The sequence below is a fragment of the Triticum aestivum genome, chromosome 7D (assembly GCF_018294505.1).
Source record: "Triticum aestivum cultivar Chinese Spring chromosome 7D, IWGSC CS RefSeq v2.1, whole genome shotgun sequence".
Lineage (NCBI taxonomy): Eukaryota > Viridiplantae > Streptophyta > Magnoliopsida > Poales > Poaceae > Triticum > Triticum aestivum.
In genome coordinates this window covers 256,378,632-256,383,953 of record NC_057814.1, presented here as the reverse complement: position 1 = coordinate 256,383,953, position 5,322 = coordinate 256,378,632, and positions in this window count along the sequence as shown.

The following is a 5,322-nucleotide window of genomic DNA, read 5'->3' as shown; positions in this document are numbered from 1 at the left end:
TTTTGTGAGAGGTGCTTTGAGCAAGGAGATCGAAAATCGCAGCAAAATGAGCTAGAACTCATGCTTGAGCTGGTTGGTGATTTTTTTGGGGAGGAAGAAGGAGTGTGTGGGTGCAGGAATAAGTGGAGGGGAGCCACCATGGGCCCACGAGGCAGGGGGCGCGCCCAGGGGGTGGGCGTGCCCTGGACCCTCGTGGCCAGGTGCTTGCTCCCCCTGCCGTGTTCTTAGTGCCAGATATTCTCAAATATTCCAGAAAAAATCATATTTCAATTTCGGGGCATTTGGAGAACTTTTATTTTTGGGGTATTTTTTTATTGCACGGATAATTCAGAAAACTGACAGAAAATACTATTTTTACTTTATTTCAACTAAATAACAGAAAGTAGAAGGAGGGTACAGAAGGTTGTGCTTTCTAACATCATCCATCTCATGCTCATCAAAAGGAATCCACTAACAAGGTTGATCAAGTCTTGTTAACAAACTCATTCCGACTAATATGGAACCGGAGAAATTTCGAATAACACTATGTTACCTCAACGGGGATATGCACATCCCCAATAATAAGAATATCATATTTCTTCTTGACAGTAGGTAGAGGAAATTCAAAACCTCCAAAAATAATCGATGGAAATTTTCCAATAGAGTTGATACTATGAACTTGAGGTTGTTTCCTCGGAAAGTGTACTGTATGCTCATTACCATTAACATGAAAAGTGACATTGCCTTTGTTGCAATCAATAACAGCCCCTGCAGTATTCAAAAAGGATCTTCCAATAATAATAGACATACTATTGTCCTCGGGAATATCAAGAATAACAAAGTCTATTAAAATAGTAACGTTTGCAACGACAACCGGCACATCCTCACAAATACCGATAGGTATAGCAGTTGATTTATCAGCCATTTGCAAAGATATTTCAGTAGGTGTCAACTTATTCAAGTCAAGTCTACGATATAAAGAGAGAGGCATAACACTAACACCGGCTCCAAGATCACATAAAGCAATTTTAACATAGTTTCTTTTAATGGAGCATGGTATAGTGGGTACTCCTAGATCTCCTAATTTCTTAGGTATTCCACCCTTAAAAGTATAATTAGCAAGCATGGTGGAAATTTCAGCTTCCGTTATCTTTCTCTTATTTGTAACAATATCTTTCATGTACTTAGCATAAGGATTCATTTTAAGCATATCAGTAAAACGCATACGAAGAAGATAGGTCTAATCATTTCAGCAAAGCGCTCTTATTCTTTACCGTGCTTCCTAGCAACGTAATCCCTCTTATCATAACGTTGATTCTTTGATTGTGGGTTATCCAGATCAACAGCAGGTTCAGCTTCTACATCATTATCATTGCTAGGTTGAGAACATGAACATCATCATTAACATTATCACTAGGTTTATGTTCATTACCAGATTGTGTTTCGGCATCAGAAATAGAAATATCATTGGGAATCTCAGGTATGTCAACAACAGGTTCACTAGAAGCATGCAAAGTCCTATCAGTTTTCTTTTTCTTCTTTTTAGATGGACTAGGTGGGGACACGTCAGCTTAGTCAATTCTGTCGCGTGGGTCCCGCTGGGTTATAAATTAATCTAAACAGAAAATAAGCCCAGAGTTAATTTGGCGTGGGGCCCACCTGTCTGTGACTCTAGGTAGCACTGGGTCACTGACCAGTGGGCCCCACAGGTCAGGTTTGACCTGGGCCGCTCCGTTGACTGCTGACGTTAGTGTGATGTCATGCTGATGCAGTAAATCATTTACTGGTTTTTGTTTAATTCTAAATAACCGGAAAATCCAGAAAATGATTTGAACTTCTAAAAATCATAGAAATTCAACCGTAGCTCAGAATGAAATAATTTATATATGAAAAATGATCAGAAAAATATGAAGAATCTGTTTATGCCATGATCATGCATGTTTGAACAAGTTAACCTCACTGAATAGGACAAATGATGATTAGGGCAATTTATGAAATAACATTTGGAGTTGGAATTTGATCTTGTTTGAGTTCCACTTCAATTAACTTGGCCAGATACTGCATTAGGTGAATTCAGTACCTTAACATGACATGTCATTCATGTGAATGTGCATTGCATTGATTGTGTTCCTTCTTTGCTAGTCGGTGGTTGTTTCCCCCTCAGTAGACATATGTTCTGACGATAAGTTCGATGACACCGATGAAGAGCTATACTATCTTCAGAAGTGCCAGGCAAGCAAAAACCCCTTGTTCATTCCGATATAATCCCACTCTCTCGCTCCTGCTCTCTTTTACTGCATTAGGACAAGAACGATTCAACTGTTACATGCCGCGGTAGTTGAACCCCTTTCCTCTTCATGACCTGTCATTGCCATAGTAAATAGATGAAACCCACTAGCATGAGTAGGAGTTGTTTGAGCCCTGATGTGCCTACTCATTCATGCTTGTTTGTCATGCCTACTATTGCTTAGAGTTGTGTCAGGTCTGATTCATCGGGGATGAATTGGAAAGTTGTGAACATGTCCTACTGTTGAGAGCTAAGTGTGTGAACACGATTTGGTAAAGGTAGCGGTGAGAGGCCATGTAGGAGTACATGGTGGGTTGTCTCATTGAAACCGTCCTCAGGAACTGAGTTCTGTGTTTGTGATCCATGAATAGTTACTGCCACACATTGGGTTTCAGTAACTCGACCCCTCTCAGCTTATTAACCGCCTCAATCTCTGTCCAGGAGTTGCAACTAGTTTCTGGTGTTTGTAGGTTGTGTTAGTAGTCTACCAAGTGGTACCCGGTACAGGTGGGCTTGGGACAGACTAGGCACCATGGCACGGTGTACCAAGCGTAGATCCATCCATCGAGGTGGGCTTGGGAACCCTGCACACATCGTTTGGGGCCGTGAGTGACATCCCGGGCGGATCTCCTTGCGGATGGAACCTGAATAGGCGATAAACCTGGACTAGAGACTTGTGTGGTTAGTCAAGTCATGGCCGACTCCCTCGCCAGGCTTCCGCTTGAAGGTTGCCGAGATACACGACGTGTACATGGTGGTAAGTGGCGAGAGCGTGTGTGAAGAAGTACACCCCTGCAGGGTTAACATCATCTATTTGAATAGCCGTGTCCGCGGAAAAGGACTTCTGGGTTGCCTGTACAGTTCATAGACAAGTGAAAGTGGATACTCTAAAATGCACAAGATAAGCATGAGTGCTATGGATGGCCTTCTCGTAGGGAGACGGGAGCAGATCCATAGTGGTGTATTGTTATGGTGAATATGTGGACTCGTGTGCGCCAGCTCAAAAGAGTTACTTGCAGTCGTAGTTCAGGATAGCCACCGAGTCAAAGCTGGCTTGCTGCAGTTAAACTCCACCACACCTTTGTTGATACTGATGCATATGTAGCTAGTTCTGATGTAAGTCTTGCTGGGTACATTTGTACTCACGTTTGCTTAATTTATGTTTTTGCAGAGAGACTTCAGTCTCGCTAGTAGTTCCGTGTGGACTTCGACGTTTAGCTTGTTACCTCAGCTACGATCTTGTGCCCTCGGCAGGGTCTTGTAGATAGTCAGGCTTCTCAGCCTTTTGCATTTGTAGTTGTCTGTACTCAGACAAGTTAAGCTTCCGCATGTGCTTATTGCTTGTATGACTTGAATGCTGGGTCATGAGACCCATGTTTGTAATACTTGGCTCTTCGGAGCCTTATGAATAAATACTTTGAGTCATAGAGTTTTGTTGTGATGCCATGTTGTATTTACACATATCGAGCATATTGTGTGTATGATTTGAAATGCTTGGTATGTGTGGGATCCGACAACCTAGTTGTCTATCCTTGGTAGCCTCTCTTATGGGGAAATGTAGTCTAGTGCTTCCACTGAGCCATGGTAGTCTGCTACAGCCCGGTTTACCAGAGTCCTGTTAGCCCAGTTGCTATTGCTCCAGAACACTTAGACTGGCCGGCATGTGTCCTACTTCGATCCTGTGTCTGTCCCTTCAGGGAAATGTCACGCGGTGTATACCGGAGTCCTGCTAGCCCAGTTGCTACAGCCCGGAATCCCTCGCTGATGACCGACACGCTCGATGCTGGGTCATGTATGCCTGTCCCTGTAAGTTAGTGCCACTTTGGGTTCATGACTAGTCATGTCGGCCTGGGTTCTCTGTCATATGGATGCTAGCGACACTTATCATATACGTGAGCCAAAAGGCGCAAACGGTCACGGGCCAGGTAAGGTGGCACCCGTGGGAATACCGTGCGTGAGGCCGCAAAGTGATATGATGTGTTACATGCTAGATCGGTGTGACTTAGGATCGGGGTCCTGACAGCTTTGGTATATTATTTCTCTGAGAATCCTGCTCAATTCTCTTAGGATGGCCTTCAGGATACAGAGGTTCCTGAGTCATTTTACCAGTTCTAGTAGCCACTCTAACAGCAAAATCATTATTCTTACTATTCAATTCATTGAGCAAATCATTCTGAGCCTTAAGTACTTGTTCTAATTGAGTGGTAACCATAGAAGCATGTTTACTAATGAGTTTAAGTTCACCTTTAACTCTAGACATATAATCACTCAAGTGTTCAATCATATAAGCATTACGTTTTAATTCTCTACCAAAATAAGCATTGAAGTTTTCTTGCTTAACCATAAAATCATCAAACTCATCTAAGCATTGGCTAGCAAATTTAGTAGGAGGGATTTCAGCTTTATCATATCTATAGAGAGAATTTACCTTTACTACCTGTGTCGGGTTATCAAGACTATGTACTTCTTCAATAGGTAATGGATTAAAATCATGTATTTCTTCAACAGGCGGTAAATTAAGACCATGTATTTCTTCAACAGGAGGTAAATTCTTAACATCTTTAGCTTTTATACCTTTTTCTTTCATAGATTTCTTTGCCTCTTGCATATCTTCAGGACTGAGAAATAGAACACCCCTTTTCTTCAGAGTTGGCTTAGGAGTTGGTTCAGGAAGTGTCCAATTATTTTCATTAGTCAACATATTATTCAATAGAATTTCAGCTTCATCTGGTGTTCTTTCCCTGAAAACAGAACCAACACAACTATCCAGGTGGTCTCTGGAAGCATCGGTTAGTCCATTATAAAAGATATCAAGTATTTCATTTTTCTTAAGAGGATGATTAGGCAAAGCATTAAGTAATTGGAGAAGCCTCCCCCAAGCTTGTGGGAGACTCTCTTCTTCAGTTTGCACAAAATTATATATTTCCCTTAAGGCAACTTGTTTCTTATGAGCGGGGAAATATTTAGCAGAGAAGTAATAAATCATGTCCTGGGGACTACGCACACAACTAGGATCAAGAGAATTAAACCATATCTTAGCATCACCCTTTAATGAG